The 20124-nt window shown below is 33.9% G+C and overlaps 1 long non-coding RNA gene across 1 annotated transcript in view; it reads left to right on the forward strand.

The window, feature by feature from the left end:
- LOC146995383 (uncharacterized) overlaps nt 1-20124 on the forward strand; it is a 199727-nt gene that overhangs the window by 76922 nt on the left and 102681 nt on the right. The window contains exon 2 of the long non-coding RNA XR_015043209.1: nt 3707-3872. This is a non-coding gene — a long non-coding RNA (uncharacterized LOC146995383). The remainder of the gene's footprint in view (nt 1-3706; nt 3873-20124) is intronic.

The raw sequence follows: 20124 nt of genomic DNA on the forward strand, positions 1-20124 counted from the left end.
AGAAATTAATTTACGCTAATTTAATCTTTTACATATTTTTTTATTTTTATTACAAATTCCCCCCCCCCTTCGAGAAGAAAAAGGCGTAGTGACAGAGAAGCCTCTTCAAAGAAAAAGCGTTAAAGCACTAGAAAATGAAAAAGAAAAAAAAATCATAAAATTTTGATCCTGTAAAGTACAATTTATAAATATCAATTTTTTTAAATAAATTTTCATTTTTAGAGTCCTATTGAATTTTTCAGCATTTCAGTCCAAAAGTTCTTTTGTTTGAGAGTTCGTATAATCATAATTCTTCAAGTAAGGTTTTTGTTATCACAGAATTCCATTCTACTCTCTTCCACTTCCATTCTCAGCATAAGAAGATATACATCCATTCTTATGCTGAGAAACATAAACACCCACTGCACACTCCTACTAACTCTCTCGTAGTGCTACTGACTTTGCGTCCTCCACTGCCGTCTTTTAAGCAATGCCATTTGCTGGTCGAATACAACACAATACTCTTTGAAGAAATAAAAATTAAATGCAAATTTTTGCTCAGTTTCAAGTTCTGCATTGAAGGTTTTTTTTTCTTCCAATTGAGTCATTTGTTAAATACTGCTCCCTCTTTGTGTTATTATCTGTAAATTCAGTACAGGCCCTGTAGCCTTTCAAGTGAACCACATATGTCCATTCAAGAATATTTTCTTTTCAGAAATTCATTTCGCATGTATTAAATATGGATTATAAATAATAAGGCCCAAAAACTTCAATTAACGTTTTTTCTAATAAAGTTTAGTGTTCCATCTTTCAAAGCGAACTGTTGCGTTATCGCCATTCAATAGAATTGTTTGCAATGTCATTTTTGGTCGTCTAACTCTTATTTTTTAACACATTAAGCATTTTATGGTGCACTATTCGACAGTTACTGTTTTCTCATTTTTTTTAAATCTACCATCACAAATTTATTATACCCACATACAATAACGGCTGAACTTCATATCGGTAACAACTACAACTGGATTTTTCTTAAGGCCACAAGTCATATTTACATCATTTGGAAAGATGAGAAACAGGTTTTAAATGGAAAGAAACGTTTGATTCTAAACAATCATTCGGCGACAGTTTGCCTTCAGCATGTTATAACTTTCTTTCGGACACTGAGTAGTTACTTTACCGTATTCGTATAGATTTTTTATTTTTATTTTTTATTTTTTGCAAGAGCCGCATCACTCGCCGGCGACAGCCGCGCTATGCCCTCCCCCCTTGCCATATAGTACGAAGACAAAAAAGAGCACCATTTCCTTCCCAGTACTTCCTATTACCTTGAGCTGGTGTGAGGATTTTCGCAAGGTAAATTCCATATCCTTCGATATTCCACTCGCAAGGTAAATTCCATATCAGACGGACGTCTGATTTATGCATAATATTGCTGGAACTAAATTTATTATCCAATAAGATGCTGAAAGTCACTCCTCCACACAAAACCTTTACTCACGATTGTATTTATTGGATCGTCAGGTGATGAGGAATTCAGCGACTCCATAGCTTCTTGAGACCAAATTTTGAAACGGCTATCGATTCAATATTTAGAAAATCTTGGATCTTTATTTTACAAAAAATATCGCCGCCTGCTGAATTCTCTAAACTGCCAATAAACTTGGAAAGGAAAAGATTTTATTAAAATATCATGCAAACATTCATTCAGCCCAACTTTAAGGTCTTTAAAAATTCATGGCACGAAAATGGTCAGAATTGAGCTTTATAGCTTTTCAAATTAGTGTGAAAACTAAACAAGGATAAAATCTCATCGCCAAACTATAAGGTATTTTGTCTCTCTTTATCTCATGCCTTTGTGCACATTGCCACAAACATGGCCACATAAGCACGTCTGGCTGGCAATCGGCAAAGCCGGATTTCGAAAACTGATAGAGATTTCGCTCATTTTTTTTCAGTTTCCCAGGTTCTAAAAATTCAAGTAGTAATACAGTTGCCGTGTAATTAAAATGTTGTGAACGATAGTCCATCACAGCTATGATTTGGCAGCAAACACTAATTTAATATTTCTGCAGCTCATTTCTATGGATAAAATTCTGATGATTGTAGACTAGTTTTCAATTATTTACGTCTAAAAACTTTACTGTTAAGGTTTTGCATTCAATAAGCTTGATATTTAAAAGAAAAATTTCATACTATTCAACACTATATTCGTATATGGTAAAACGATAATGGAAAATTAAATAAATTTATGACTTATTTTACTATTTTATGACAATTTCCTCGATTTATTGCTAGCCCAAAAGGGACGTTATAGGATATTAGTCTCAAAACGGCCTTTTCCCTCAAAATACTTGAATACGTTGTATCACTTTTGAAATTGTTGCCACCGAATATTGTCATCTTTTATCAAATTAAATAATGCAGATTCAGCATGACTGTATATATGTTTCTTGCACTGTGAAAATACAACGGTACCTGGAACCATCAAATTTTGAATAACGTAGTCCTCCACCCAAACATGAGTATCTGGAAGCCGTAATTTTGAAATTCAAATTTATTTTATTACCTATTTCATATTTTGTAAAACTTTAACGAATTGTTGATCAACAAACGCAACAATTTCAAAGCAAACAGAGACAACACTGCACGGGGAAAAAAATATAAGAAAGAAATAAGAAAATAAAAAAATAAGAAAAGTTTTGTTAAGCCATCTTAGTAAGAAAACAGAACATTGATATGATGAACTGAGAAACGACAGGAAAAGAAAACAGAAAAATGTATCCTAACACTTAACGTTGCATCAGGAATTCTACAAGTATATCGTTATGCTGCTTTTAAAATTTTTAGAATTTTGCTATTGAATGTATATGGCGTAAGTGCGAAGAAAACGATGCTTAAAAAATAAACCTAAAAAGACAAAAAAAAAAAAAAAAAAAAAAAAAAAAAAGAATGGGTTAATGTAACAGCAGATTAGTAGATTGCGAGCTCAGCGAAAGAGTAAAAGACCTTAACAAACCTTTTTGGGTGACATTAAAATGTGAAACCTTTCAGATTTTTTTCAATATTAAATTATTTGAAAGATCTAAGGCTGCATGAAAATTCTGACTGTTGCCACAGCTAAAATTCTTGCTGCATATACACATATATTAGTTAAAATTTCTAATAAAAAAATTCAAGTTGAAGCGCAAATAGCATCTGTTCGAAATGAATAGCATCTGTTCGAAATCAAAGTGAATTAATAAGCATTTTGATAGCTGAAACTGCAATATTTTAAACCCAGATTTGGCGCTATGTTTTATGAAGCATACAGCACCTGACAGCACGCAACAAGAACTGATTTCTGTAACTCAGAAGACAAAAATATCAGATAAGATAACTGTAGTTATTTTAGCATATGAAAAGTTTAAAACTAACCATATTTCATGCTAAATGTTACTAGCACCAGTAATCTACGTCAGTAAGTAATCTATATCAGTTTTTTCCCTCTCTCTGTTGACATATCTGTATTTTTGAGATTAAATGACTTGAAAAATTAGAAAAGAATGAACAAGTTTGATAAAAATAATAAAACCATAAATTAAATTAAATTTTAAAATTTCAATTTATCGAAAGCCCTTTGCTTCGATAAATATATTGTTTTTAATAATTAACAACATACAACGAGACATTTCATTTTTTCCTATTTCGTCTTCAATAGCAAAATTATTATTTACTTATCTCCTTTCAGCTCGAAGGTGGGCCAAGGTGTTGACCAGAAAAGATTACGCAAGTACTGAGAAATATGCCGGCCTTGAAAGGGAGGCGTTCAGGAAACCAAGACGATAGAAAATGCTGTTCGTCTTGTCACGTGATATTGTCCTCCTTTGTTACCTTATCCTAAGTTCATGGGTCTGGTAAGTAAAAAATTCCCATGCTTAAATTTGAAACTTAAGAATACAGTTTACCATATTTCACAAAATTATTAATTACTTCCATGTACTGAATTTTGATGCAATGGATGTCGTTGATGCCTGAATGAAGTTAAAAGCTTAATGTAAATTCATGGCAGGGAGAAAATACTTGTTACTGATTGCCCAAATAGTCAAAAATACTGTATCAAAAATATAGTTAAAAGTACGTTGAAGGGATATTAGTATCGGGGTTCCGTGAAATTATTGTTGACTCTTAAGGGAAGTTCAAAATATATACAGATATACGGGTAAAGCGAAAAAAGAACAATGGCGGATTTAATGTTTTACTGAGAACACGACTTTCTTGATACAGTGGTTCAAGAGGAGTTTGTAAAACAGCGGAGAAAGGAAAATAAAAATAATGAAATAGTAAACTGGCTCCTGGAAAGTACAAACAAGTTTTTACACTGTCTAAATAAATAAAAAAAACTGGTTTCTTATTTACTGACATCGTAGTTTTCTGCAGTTTTGCAACATCGTCTGAAAAATATCATAATGACATCCAAAATCTGCTTTAGAAGAAAAATTGGAAAATTATGTAAAATTTATAACATTTTAACTAAGTTCTATTTCAAATATTTATGTCATTTATTTGAGATACATTATTTTGAGCTGTTAAACTGTATGCAATTTATTTAAAACTTCTGGAGTTTTCATTTCATACGCTTATCCGTACATTAATTACAATTTTCAAGTCTATTTTTAGATTATAGATGCTTTGCGGTTTTTCTGTATTATTCGATGCGAATAATAAGGAGTTCAAGATACTTACATACACTGCAATCTTCAGCGTACAGCAGATATTTTCCTTGCAACCTCTAAATCAATATCAGTTCATCACAGCGGTTTTTCTTTTTTTTTTTTCTTTTTTCTTTTTTTTTTTTTTTTTTTGTTTGTTTGTTTGTTTTGTTGCGCGTTTTAAAACGCTAGACTATTTCATTTTCGACTGATAGCATTAAAATTAAGAACTTAAATTTGAATTTGGGTTTCTAAAACTACGATTTTACTGTAGTGCATTTCCTGGAAATTTTTAAAGGGAAACAATCTGATTTTAAATTTCCATGCCTCCAAAATATATTAAAATGAGTAAACATCAAGTAATAATATCATAAATAGCCCAAAACAAAATATTATAAATCAAATCTGTTTGTTTGTTTTATGAATAATGTGTTATACTTTAGAAATGAAACGCTCAAATGTTTGCTTTCTTGCAGTCTTAAATCAATGATTATTCAACATTTGTGAATTTCTGAAATTATTATTTTAGCTTCCTTCTAATCTTTATTTTATCTAGTTCGGAAACTAATTAAGCATTTTCTTAAACTTTTGATTTCAATCGCAGTCTGTAATACCAAGCTACTAAGGTATAATCTTCTAAAGTGAATCTGACAGAAATGCATTGTACTCGTTATGTCAATCTCCCTTCATCTCTTCTGGTTGTTTTGAATTTAAACAGAACCAGAAAAGTAATTACCAGTCTCATCACGTTATCCACACCTCCGCGCATATATTTGCACATTTTGAAGATCATTTAATACAAGCGTTTGCTTTATTATACACCCCAGTGATAATTTCCGTCGGAAGTGAATCGACATTTAAAAATTCCATTTGGCATTCAGTGCACAACAGAGAAGTATAGGATCACGTTTATTTTCCATTAATCATAGTGGGTTATTTTTACATTCCAACAGTTTAATTCTGGGAAAAAGGATATTTGAGAAAATTTAATGAGATATTGTTAAATCAGAGTTAAGCTCCTATATTATATTACGACTTATTAGATGCTTTGAAGTACCTTTCTAAAAAAAATCTTAATATTTAAAAAGAAGACTAAAAAATAAATTAATCTCCAAAATTTAATTACTTTTTTGCTTATTTGCTTCACTTTTTTATTAAAAATTACTTATGGTATTCTTAAGATAAATATTTCTAATTTGAAAATTGAAGGGAATCTACGCAGTTTATGATTCTCCCATTAACTTCTTGATATAAAGCGTTTAGTAAATCTTTAAAAATTAATTCTCTGCGCGTTTAAAGAGACACAAAAATTAAAGTTTAGAAAAAAATCTAGAAAAATTTGGCATCATCAGTTTTACATTTTGCTAGTTTTACCTACATTATGCCAGTTCTCTTTTGAAGTTTCATCCTTTTTCTAATTAATGCTTTCTCTTTGTCTGAATATTCGTTTTTAATGTTTAAATAAATCTAAAACATTGCCAGGTATTTCTCAAGGTAAGGAAACTGGTTTTAATTATGCAAACATTCGTCAGCAAAATTAAGAGAATTTGTCCGTATTGTCGAATTTCTGAAAAAGTAATGGACAGATGAATGAAATTTGGTGTGAATATATACTTATAACAGAGAAAGAACTGTACTATTTAAAAGTCATTTTGTGTATCAGTAAAGATCATAGAGCAGGGATATCCAAACTCCACCTTGTGATATCAAAATAAAAATAAGTCTAATATGGGGTATGGCCCCCATATCACATCCAGATGGATCGTGCAGCATAATGGAGAAAAGGCAGTTGAGGAGTCTTTGCGGCAGTCGATCCAACTATCACAGCAAAATTGTTTTCAATTCAGTGATGAATCGCAGAGGGGGTGGCAGGATGAAATTGTCTTCCCAAGAAGGCCGTTCCCGACATGCTTTATAGCCTTTAGATCAGTGACCCAGTTGGCTAATCCATATGGCGAATATCCTCACTTTTCAGGTAACCGTCGACCAGCTGAACTCTATGCAGACGAGAGTTTTAGTCTATTAACAGGAACCCAGGACTAACTGTGCTCCTGAAAAGTCAAACATAGGACTCTATGATCTCCACTCTATACCTCATAGCAGAAAGGGAGCCTATGTCAAATACATGCAGGGGTGAGCTGCCGTCCAACGTAATGTCCAACGAGGTGTAATGCTTTGGGAAGGTGCTGCTGTCCAATACCTTCCCGATGCATTACACCTCCATCACCGTAATGATTCTTTTGCCCTGATGAGGGAGAGGGATATCGTGTTCCAGGCTTTCTCGAGTTGCAGCTACACAGAGAATCATTGCCCAGACAGAACCTCTACTCATCCGTATAAAGGATGTCTCCACTGAAATCTGGCTTAAACTGCATGTGTTCTGCACCATGCGAAACCTGCTTTCTTGTGTGCTACAGTGAGAGGGACGCAAATAATGAGTCTTCTGGAATACAGCCTACCTGATTAAACCTTTCTGGTTACTGTAGACCGTGAAAGGGATCCAGTGGCAGCATACAGTGCATGTGAGAACTATAAATCTATCGCAGTCCTGTGTCGCAGCGCTGAAAGTGCCAAATAAAAATCCTCATTCATCATTGTGGATCATGGTCGACCTTATCTAGGATGGATCAAGTGTCCTGAAATTGTTTGTACAAATTAGACGACCGACACTGGGTGTTACATCGAGTTCTGTAGTCACCTGTGCTTGTGTTTGTCCTGCCTCTAATCTATCGGCAATTCTCCATCCCATTTCGTCTCCTAGACATTCGCGATTACTCACGTTATCTTATACATTGTATACAAAACTCTTTATATAATGATACTTTTATAAAGATTTATAAGATAATGTAATTATAAATAAACTTAATAAATGGCAATAGAACAATACTGGAAATTTTAGTTTGATGTTTTTGACTGTGTTTCTGTTTGAATCTGTGTTTTAAATTTTTGTTTTAATCCTTTTAACTGTATATTTATTTGTCAGTGTTGGGTGTGCTGCGTTACCATGATGCCGATTATTATCTGCCAGGATGGTTGAGGCACACTCGTATATTGCATTACATTACCTTATAAAATCTACCCAATTCTTGAGAGAAAGACGGCGAATGCCGTAAAGGAGTAAGAGCACACAAACTGCCGAACACTCATGGCATGCTCATGTATACTTATATGTTGGACTGTGAAATATTTGCATAATTCTTCGGCGGTATAATTAGTACCTTCGATTTAATACTTTTCGTAAAAATAGCAAATTCTTTTAAATTTGCACACGAGTGCATTTTTAGCTTTAATCAATAAAATTTTTAAAACTAAAATCATAAATAAACACTGATTTTTTTTACCCTAGAAGGAAGGTAGAAATTCGGAATTTGTGTGCAAAACTTCTGTTTTTCTGACGTTACGAAGGCAGAAAGATAGGAGACTTGGGTTCAAAATAATTGTTTGCAATTTTCAGTTTTATTAATCCTTAAAACATTGTCAGCTTAAATGTCCTATTAAGACGTTATTAAATCGCGAAATCTCCTTCCTATAAGTTAATAAATTTTCGGATTAAATATAAGAGTATTCATCAGAAATCATTGTCAGTTCTGAAATCTGTAAAATAATTTATTGCATAAAGCTAAAAATATATTAATATATTAATACGTCTGCAAAGACGTAATAAAGACGTCTTTGCAACAGTTGCAAAACAGTGGAGTTTCGCGGACATCTGGGCGTCTTAAAGACGACATATTGCAACGTTTTTGCAACGACATGCGGGATCAGTTTGCAGCGTCGTAACGACGTTGACGTGCAACATGGGGTTAGAATGAAGTTGAGTACCTGATAGATTACGTTCTAGATAGCGAGTCATGAAAGAAAATGGATATGAATGAATATCCTAATGATGGTACAAAACAACAACATTCATTAACAGGTATCCATTACAGTGTTTATTTGTAGCATAGAATAGATGCTTTAAATATTCATAAGCTTTTTTAGATTTCTTTTATTAACTTTGAACAATAACATATTTTTTTAATAAATATTATAAAAAATTTTGAAATTATTTTACTTTACGGGACCCGGTAGTTATAAATTTATCTTTTAAAAATAAAAAATTCATTTTATCAATATAAAAAATTCAATATTTCGAGTTTCCAACATCAGTGTAAAAAAAATTCGACTTCCAACTGAGTATGGAGAGAGGGTGAAATTCGAATTATAATCATACGCTACTATAGTTACTACAAACTCTAGCTTTACGAGTTCATATTAAAAGCGAATTTCTTATATTAGAAAAGGAGAAGAGAAAAAAATGTAGGAGATAAGGACGTTCTCAAATGTGTTACAGCGTCAGAGGGAAAAGGTTTTTCCCTCTTATCCTTCCGCAACGTAAAAGAGCACCCATATATTTTCCTATCTGCATGAGGGGCGCATATGGCATCAGGTAAAAGTACATTGTTTAGCTCTAAATTTGCTGCAATTTATTAGTACGTTTTAGACATTATTTTCAATGTTTAGGAAAATTTTATCCGAAATACTGTATACAGAGAAGTGTTTTTAAAAATTTCATGAGCTGATTTATTTGTTAATTTGACTACTCATTGTTGCTCAAAGTTTGACTTATGGTGTAAAATAAAGCAGTGGAATAGTTGATCCACCACTTAACCTTTATTTGGTATTATTTATTTACTTTTTTTTTTTTTTTTTTTTTTTTTAGTTTTATCGCCAAGTTTCAAAATGTATATACAATTTTAAAGTTGGATTTATTCTCTACTTTTTAATTCTCCCATTCTCATTCCCATGCAATTCATATCGCGAGCTTCGTGGGTTCGCTTACTCTATTCTTTATACAATCGGCGGCTTATCAGTTAATTCATCAACATGAAACATTACTTACTGTCCAATAAAAAATCTTAATTTTTAATAAAAATGTTGCTGAACACCTGAAAGTATTCCGTAGAACCTATTGTAGAGACATTAGGTATTTTTGGAAGCAGGCAAGATGAAACCACGGACCTCTGGAATACCCGCCCAGCGTTCACAACCACTGCACGACGAAGACACGCTAGGAAGTAGGGAGAAATATCTTATACTATTTAGAATATCACTAAAAGAAGACAAACAGCTCAAACTTTAAAATCAGGCAAATTTCAACCTTAAATTGACGCTTATATAAATAGTCAAAGAAGATTTACAATCTAAGGAGTTGGGGACCAAATTCAATATTTTCCTCCTTCTACATATAACTTCCGTCTCCCATCCCCCCAACACACACACACAAAAAAAAAAGTCCCCGATTTCGTTACCATCAAATACGCTATATAGTTCAAGTTAATTGGATACCTGCAGCTGATGTTTCCTGAAGTTACAGAAATGTTATTGATTAGACATTAGAGTATTTTTCGCTGTAGTTTGCTTAAATGAGGTAAGAGATTATTTGTATAGTTATTGCAGCAGAATTTTGTTTCCACACTAGCCATTTTACTAATGGTTGTTGACCGAATATGTGTAGCATGTAGTTTATTATACACTGGGAAATAAATTAAGAGAATTTTCATATTTAGATCTTAAGAACTACTGGACAGATTTTGATAAAATTTGCTGTGAACAAAGATTGATATAATACAAACAAGATAAACATTCAACAGTTATAATAGACACACATGTTCGTGTGTAACACTCATGGGAGTGTGAAGGTCTGAAACAGCGGGTGCAGAAGACACAAAAGAAATGGGTTAATAGGGGGTATGGTCCACTCCACCACTCCATACAGGCCTCGCAGCTTGATGTCGTACTGGAAATAAGGCAGTTTATCAGTGCCTGTGGCAATTGGTCCCACTCATTCATCAACGCAGTTTTCAGTTCCTGGATGGTTCTCGGGGGGGGGAATTGCGAGTTGCAATTGCCCTCCCCAGAGAGTCCCAGACATGCTCTATAGGTTTGAGATCTGGTGACCTGGCTGGCCAATCCATCCGGCGAATATCCTCCCTCTCGAGAAATTCGTCGAGCAGAAGAGCTCTATGTGGCCTCGCGTTATTGTCCTGTAAAATAAACTCGGGCCCACTGCACACCGGAAAAGGCAAACATAAGGATCCAAGACCTCATCCCTATACCTTACACCAGTCACAGAGCCTCCGTCAAAGACGTGGAGAGGCGTGCGGCCATACAACATGATGCCTGCCCAGACCAATACACTGCCACCGCAATAATTGTTGATTTCGCGGATATTGGAGGGTAGGTAGTGGGCCCCTGGATCTCTCCATATGAAAGTACGATGATAATCGATGTTTATTCTAAAGCAGGACTCGGCGATGAACAGAAGGATCGCCCATTGCTCCGTACTCCAATCACTATGCTGCCTGCCCCATGCTAATCGGACTCTCCTGGCCGTAGATGTGAGCAGGACGCAAACAGCCAGTCTTCTGGCAAACAACCCTCTCTTATTCAGTCTTTTGGAAACCGTCACCCTTGTTACATGGGTTCCTGTGGCTGTATACAGATCCCGAGAGATCTGAGAAGCTGTAGCCCCTCTGTTACGCCTCGCTAAAGTGGACAAATAGCGATCTTCTTTGACCGTCGTGGCTCTTGGACGACCTTGCCCAGGCTTTCTCTTGACGTATCCAGTATCCTGGAACTGTTTTTCCATTTGTTACACACGACGCTGGGCGTTAAATTAAACTCTCTTGCATATCTGGAATTGCGAGTGACCTACAATTCTAGCCTCCTCACATTTCGCCACCTCATTCCATCTTCTAAACGTTGGTGGTTACTAATTTTTACTGTTCAGATGTGAATTTAATCGATTGCTGAGAATAACACCAAGAAATTCTCCCAGGTGTGCTAGCGAACGCAATTCGTCTTACCCTGCACGCGCTCATAAAGTCTGTTTTTCTGCTGGCTTCGCCTCTACACACAAGTGTACGCTTACGTATTTGCCGTAGAAGATTTGCGTTTTTATCTAGAAGCAGGGGTTTTTCCTTCAGTTCAGTTCTTTTCAAGCAATTCGATGAAATATGCAAATTCTCTTAATTTATCTCCCCAGTGTGTAAATAAAATGCATATGATATGGCTGGTAATATCCAATTCGATGAAATCGACTACTGTTTGGAAAATTCTTCAGCAACTAGTATGTTGCTTATCAGTTAGCTTTATTATATATGGAATTCAGCTAATTATGAGAAAGTTAAAACACAGTAATTAAAGTATCACTAGCTGCATTACACTTTTCTTCCTTTTCTCTACCTTCAAAATCACTGAATGCTTCTACCACATTTGGTAGTAAATCCTAACATATTTTTAAATAATAAAGCACAATGTTGTTTGCGCTTGCATAAATTCTTTAACATATTAAACAATTTAATGTTTTTCTGTATCATTGCTGCAAACATTAATTCGCCCATTCCTTATTCTTAGGTGGTACTCTCAGGATGCTTTTGGCTTTTTAAAAAGAATGGTTACAAAATTTTAAAAAAACAATGATAATATATCTTTCTAAAAACGAAGTTCAAAGTTTGTACAAGTTAGAAGATGATTTCTTCTATGTTTGGAGGATTAAGATCATTTATTCAATATTTACATTTAAAATTACATGATGCAATTATTTATAGATTTACTATTCTTTGAGGGTGCTTGTTCTTTCTGTTTTTCCCACCTCCTTATTTTTCATGGGGAATTTTCTCTCTTTATCTAATGTAAGCTATTCAAAAAGCCATCCCTTTCAGAAGAGTACTTTAGCAGTTTAACTCATTTAAAAGTTTTTATAATGATATAATTATCAACGGCATATTTATCATTATTTTCTTATAATAATATAATTATCAACGGCATATTTATCTTTATTTTCTTATAATGATATAATTAAATTTCTTATAATGATATAATTATCAACGTAATGTTATTTATAATATTACGTTGTTAAGTTCCCATACACAATGGCACTTGTTAACAATTCCGATTCATTAATTAGAAACAAAATGTTTCTTTACAAATAGTCAAAATTTCAAATATGAGAAGAATTATTAGGTCATTTTCAAGCAATGTCGATGACAAAATTTCAGGCATAGAGTAATACTAATACTGTATATATTTTTAGCAGAGGACCTTATTATTCAAAAGAAGTATTAGTATGAATAAACCTTACCTCATATTTCCGAAAAGTATTTTCTCTTCTTATTTGTAACGTTCAGATTGCTCTCCATTTCGGCAGCCTTGCAAAAGATACGTGTTAACAATGGCATAGCGACTCAATTGCTTTAAGTGTAGTTTCTTCCAATCGCCTTCAACCCCACATCCAGCAGTACCCCCTTAATATCCGATAATCAACTCTGGGGTTCGATAACAGGGAAGTGTTTACCGTCCAATTTTCTTCGCGTTTCGGGAGGGTAGAATCCTCTTCTGGAGACCGTTCCCCAGGGGCTGAGCCCACATCTTCGTCTGTAAAGGATATCTGTTGCGTATCCTCGGGCAAATAGATCTGTAAGCAGGGTCTGCAGGAGTAAGAAGGAATACTAAATGGATAGATTGCCGTTCTTTTCATCGTTCATTCTTATATAAAATGCAGTGGGACAGAATGGTATGAAGGCAATGATGGGGTGCCAATTTTTGAGTCACACAAGAAAAAAAAATAAACTTGTGTTGACAGATATAAAAGAAGCAGATATATTTTGGAAGAAGATTTTATGATAAGCATGCATAAAAAAAGAAAGAAGGATTATAAAATACCCTAAATGTATTCTAGTGAAAAAAAACAAAATCATATTCCTAAGAAATTATTTTTAAGAGGAAGATCATACTTATTACTAACAAAAATAATTAAAGTACAGTTGTGCGTAATAACAAAGATGCTATTTTGCAGCTGTTTTAATTTATACCCATATTCAAATGAAGGTTTTTGCAATAATAAAGTAATAGCATGAAATTTTTGCAAAGAAAGTTCTGTGATAATTTTTCTAAAAATCAGCTGAAAATTCTTTTTGAAATGATTGGAATTAAAAGTTTAACTATCACATTTTGACGAAGCATGTGTGTTTATTTTCGTGTGTAATCATCTTTCTATGCTCATTAACTCCCCTCTTCAGACGAGTTAATAATTTTCAATTGTTATGTGTAAGATCTAAATGTATTTCATAAGTTACCTGCTACTGAAATAGATCTTTCTAAAAATCACCTGATGAATTTCTCGATTTTTGAGGACTGTCATATTAACTTGTCGGGACGAGGGGCTAGGAAATTGTTCTATTGTTCTATAAATACATGCAGTTTTCCCAATATTTTAGCATACTGGAGACTTTTCATTTTAGATTAAAAGGAATTTAGAGAAATAATTCCAATCTCAAAACACAAGGGCCTACCACTGTGAAGTTACCATCGAAGTTTTAGTTTACAGTGTATAGTGTATCCACAAAACTCATTACTCGACATTAATTTTTTTAATTATATGTGTATCCCAATTACAAAAATAGCTTAAATAAAGAAAATATTCCTGTTTTAGCATTTTTAAATATACAAAATCATTTTTCTAAAAATTATGAAATCTTAGTTTTTACCTAGTCATTGGCCCATTTATATTTAGAAAAATTTTTTAAATCATTTTAAAAACATAACACATAAAATGTCTGACTTCTCAGCAACACAAATGGGCAGAGATATTTAGATTTAAATTTTTACGTAGAACAAAATGCTAGCATTTGTACATAGCTGAAAATGAAATACTAGCATGGAAAAAGATTTCTAATGTTAATAGATTAATTGACGAGAATGACAGATTGCCGTCAAAATTTTACACGACAGTCTGCGTATCAATGCTCGTTAATTAAGTTTTGACTGATACATCAATCCCCACCCCCCGAAAAGGAGATCCTATTCAGAGAAACAGTGACAGGCTTCAAGTATTGGCACATAGCCATCTTGTAACATTATTTACCTAAATTAAAAAGGAAAATTATTTCTAATCTAATGAATATATTTATGTGACTATTAGATTAATATCTTAATGCAATAAAACTGCTTTTTAATATTATTTATTCAGTTTTATCATTTAAAAATTTATAAATTACTTGCATAAAAATGTTTCTCCATACCAAATGTGGCAAAATTATATGTGAAAAATGTTAAGCACTGTTAACCCTCCGAGCGTTACGGGTTTAGCCCTGAAATTTAAAAGTTCCTCAAAATGTCATGAATAAGTAATATTTTCTTGATTTTAATTGGAAAATGGCTCTCTCATTTTGTACCTTGATTCCTTTTCTTCCAATATACATCCTAACCGAAATTTAAACTAGCAGAAACTAGCAAAACATTAAAAACTAGCAGAAATTTTCATATATAATGAATATAGAAGGCAGTCTTCTGGGCGGAATTTTCCGGCCGTAACGTTATTGGCATTAAATAGGAAACAAATCAATTTCGAATTATCCTAATTTACATTTTAGTTGACATTTGAGATACAGCGATAAAAATTGCTCTCTGCCAATGTTTTCAAATTGCTTTCTAATATAGGAAATTTAAACAAAATTTCCTAAATTTTAAGATAGTGACTCAGTCTATTTTTGTCGTAAAAACGCTAAATTGTTTATGATTTATCTGTCGAAAAAAATATAAACTTTACTAAGAAATAAAGTACAAAAAGGTAAAGTTCGTCAACTCTACAAATTTGATTTTTAAAATTTAAAAATACTATAATGGGAACACTTGCATTACTGAAAACATTTTCATAATTAGAAGTATATATCTGCAACAAGCTGTTGCAAAAATAGTGGCTGAATAAACCAAGTTTTATATTGTTTTTTTTATATTGTTTGTGTTAGTGTCGCTGAGCATAGACGAATCCTAATATATGTTTTTCATCACTCTTCTAAAAACGTGAAATAATCAAACTGATTTTAATTTATTCTATCAAATCAACCAAAACCTCGAGTAATTTGGAAAAACTCAATAAATTTCAATTTGGCTCAAATTATTTTGTTTATAAATTTATTTTACACAGTTCATAAATTATAACGTTGCGCGCCTCTAACTAGCACGCAACCAAGAGGTGACTGTGAAAGCTTGTATAAACCACAGAGTCTTATAAAAGGTTTAAGTCCCTTTTTATTCAACGTACTAATTTACAATTGCGTTCTCTTGACGCTTACAAACGGTGCCAACTCGGCAGTCAAAATAAAAATTAAAACCTGAAAAGAAATTAAAGACAATATTCTAACTACGAGGCTCTCTCAAACAACTAACTCACCGCGTTTTACAATACGGCTGCTAATCCAGCAGACTTGAAGCTCACTGGAACAATTGCAACTACTTCCCGCCAAGCACATAGGCCGCAACGCGGGGTTTTTCAAATCTCTATAACTACCTCCGCGCTCGCTAAGTAAGAATAACTCTCTCTCACCAAACTTGTTTCCTTCTATTTAAATCATACTACTTCCGCTGATAATTTGAATGCTTGCGCGTTCTACTCAAATTTACATATTCTGGCATTGGCAGTTCCAGGGGAAAGTAAGGATTGACAGAAAAGATAGTTTAAACTTAAAATAAATGTTAGTTAAAATAAATATAAACCCTACATTTGCCGCTGCCAGAATTTGGAAAACTTGGAAGCAGGTCCTACAAACGACCTGTTGTAAGTTTATCTAATTCTGAACTAACTGGCGAAAGCCTCGTTTACACAAAAATAATCTTATGTAACAATTAAAATTCTGTTACTCTTTACAAAGGTTTCTTCTTACAGCAACTTTTCCTGGACTTCATCAATCAATCTTGGTCTTTCCTTCCAGCATCTGGAAGGAATAAGTATCAGTATCTTTCTACATACATTATAATTTACACTTTCTTGACACAATAAATTTTTGTTTTTAACGTTTCGTTTTTCTTAGTTATTGCTTACTTCAGATTCATTCAATTTTTCAAGCATTAATTTAACTTTACCCTGGCTCTCCAGCGTGTGTGGCGTCAAACGGGAATATTCGTGTTTTAGTCTTACAACACTTCCCCTAACCACCATGATTTGTTAGAATTCAACAACCAAATAGACACACCTTACTCGACATTCTACAACTCAATGAGCTACTTTAATATTCTTAAAAATTCAAATGTAGGTGGAGAACCCTACAAAACACATTCATTCTAACTTCCCCCTCATTCATCTTTTAAACATGCAGGCTTTCGCTCTAAAGCATGACTTTACAGTTTAATACTTAAATTTTGACTTCATTGCTTTTAAGCATTCACTTTTAGCATCTACAATTTTATGCTTCTAGAATAAATTCTACTTTTACATAACATGCAAGTATTTACATACATTTACAAAAGTTTAATACATATGCTTTTTACAATTTACCATAAAATGAATAAGAGAAAATAAATTTTTACTTTACTCATCCTTCGCCAAGCTGGCGGCACTGAAACTAAAATTCTTATTAGTACATACAAGAATACGAAGTTATTTTTATCTCCGGCCAAATTTTGGCTTTAACATAACAGAATTAGTCTTTCGACCAACAGAAAATGCTTGTTTTTAGCTTTTACACTTAAAGAAAATAATACTTTTGCCTTAGCTAAATAAAGTAAAACAAAACTAAGTCTCAACCGAGACATATTGACTTTCGTCAAAACATAGAACTTCGTACTTATGCATAACATTTCGGAACAAAAGAGAAAAATATTTATAGAAGTTTTTAACTTATCTTTGAGTTTTCGATGCTTGAAACTCCGTCATCCGTTTTTGACAAAATTGATCCCAAGTTAGAGGTGTCATGGATGTCAATCTTCTCCTTGTTGATCTCCAATTGTCGTCCCCGTTGATCTTTCTTTTGCGTCCTCTACATGCTGGCCTCTTGACGGAGTAATCGTCTGGTTGTTGGCTTTTGCGTTTCTGCCTGGGACGGCTGGTCTTGACGTCCTCCGGTCTGGAGTCCTTGAATTTCTTCTGTTCCTCGTACTTCTGTGCTTCCTGTTGGCGTTTCAGTTTCCGGAACGGCGGCCTTGCTGGCACCTGACTCTGTGGCCGTGTGCGCGTTCTTCTTGATGTGTAATTCCTCCTGCCATCCTTTGTAGGTGGTGTTTTTCTTTTTACCACGGTTTCTTTACCCGGTTCATCTGTACTTTTGTTTTTCTTAAACGCCGGAGTTTGATAATCATTTTTTCTTTTTGATACCGACGTCCAGGTTGTAGAAGTGCTAGGTCTCTCTTCAGTTCTCCGTTTCTTGGGTGGTGGAATAGTTGTTGCAGTCTCTGGCCCTTCTATTTCGTTTAGACTTGAGTCCTGCAAGAAACTTTTAAGGATTTCAAAATCATTGGGATTATAGTATTTTTTCACCTGGTCGGGACTTGCTTTACAGATTTCCCCTCTCTCGTTTTTAAGATATAAAACTACTCCTTTGATTTCCTGAATTACATAGGGGCCTTCAAACTTTGGAGCTAGCTTTGCCATAAAATTGTCTGGGGCACTTGATAAAGAAAATTTCCGTTTCAATACTTTATCACCAACTTTAAAATCTGCTTCACGGCGTTTTTTATCGTAATAAATTTTCTGCCTATTTCTTGCCGTATCCGAAGTTTTAAGCGCCTGATCAATTAGTTTTTGCACGTCCTTTTGTTTGAATTCCTGCTCTCTTTGTTGCACAAAGAATAATTTATCTAAAGGCGTAATTAACTTTCTGCCTAAAAATAATTCTGCTGGAGTTTTTCCCGTAGTATCATGATGTGCCGTTCTTAAAGCATAAGCTAATTCATTTATGTAGCCATCCCAGCGCTTGTGATGTGTGCTAACGTAACTGCGAATTATTTTTACAATGTTTTTATTAACTCTTTCTGCTATGTTAGCCTGTGGTCTATACGGAACCATTTTGATATGGCGTATATCAAGTCCATTGCATATGTTTTCAAATATTTGACTAATGAATTGTTTTCCGTTATCGCTAATGACTTTTATCGGTGCACCGTATTTTAAAATGTATCTGTGTAAGAATGCATCTGCGACTGTTTTGGCTGACGCGCGTTTAAGTGGAACAATTTCTATCCATTTTGAAAAATGATCTACTATTACTAAAAGAAAACGATTTTTATTTAACTCGCTCTGGGGGAAGGGACCAAGGAGATCTATGCCTAAAATTTCATTCGGAAATGTAGCGCGAATGCTATTTAAGTACCCGGCCGGGCTGTAATTAATATCATTTATTAACTGACATTGATTGCAGGACCTGACATACGCCGTTACTATTTTGTATAATTGCGGGAAATATACCGCCTCGCGTACCCTTTTTAAAGTCTTTCTGACCCCGAGGTGGCCCGCTGTTTTTTTTTCGTGCAACTCCCTCAAAATGCTTAATCGAAGCGAGGCTGGGATGACTGGCTTATACTCAAGATTTTCGTTCGTTGTTTTCGTATAGAATAATAAATTATCTATTATTTCATAGTTTTTTGCTCTATCGCATCGATATCTGTATGCTCAAAGCCTTCGGGGTCTTTCAAATAAGCATAGATATTTCCAAATTCAGGATCAGCTTTCAGTTCAGTAATAACCGTATCTCTAGAATCTAAAATTTTTGAAGTCAACACAGCGCATTTAAGTTCATTACCTTCCTCGTCCAGTTTTATACGAGAAAGTGCGTCAGCTACATTGTTTTCCTTACCCGGTTTATATTTTATTGTGATATTATATTCTTGGAGTTTTAAAGCCCATCTTATTAACCTGGGCGTTAGGTTTTTTCCCGAGTAAAGTCTACCAACAGCCGCATGATCCGAAAAGACAGTTACTGGCGATTTGCCGAAATAAACTCGAAATTTGTGAACAGCCATTAATACGGCTAATGTTTCTCTTTGTGTAGCTGTATAATTCCTTTGTGTTTGATTCAATGTTTTACTAAAAAATGCCAGCGGATGGTTATTTTGCATAAGAACCGCACCCACCGCATAGTCTGATGCATCTGCCGCAATTTCCAGGTTTTCGTCCCCCTCAGGGAATTTTAAAACAGGGGCATTAATAAGCGCTTCTTTTAATCTTTCAAAAGCCGTGTTAGCTTCCGCTGTCCACGTAAATTTACTCTTTTTTCTTTTGATTACTAAGAGTGGTTCAACAATTGACTAAGGATGATGGGATTAAGAAGACGAGTGTACTATTAGTTTTATCTTTCGAATTTATTAGCCCAGAAGGTCGTTAACCAGAAGAGCTGTTAGTCTCGAAACGACATTCCTCGTCAAAGCATTATAAACGGCTGTATAACTTTTCAAAGTGTTGCCGCCAAATATTATCGACCTGTATTATATTTAAAGAAATTAAATAATGAAGAATCTGCAGGAATGCATGCATTTTTCTCGCACTGCAAAAAAACCATGATACCTAGAGCTATCAAATTTTGAATAACATATTACTTCACCTGAATATGGGCATCTGGAAGTCCGAATTTTCAACTTGGAATTTTGTTTTAATATCTATTTCATATTTTTTAAAACTTTAACGAATTTTTGATTAAGAAACTTA

Source organism: Stegodyphus dumicola, chromosome 9 (assembly GCF_044657685.1).
Source record: "Stegodyphus dumicola isolate Sdum_Otavi_A_Nest chromosome 9, ASM4465768v1".
Classification (NCBI taxonomy): domain Eukaryota; kingdom Metazoa; phylum Arthropoda; class Arachnida; order Araneae; family Eresidae; genus Stegodyphus; species Stegodyphus dumicola.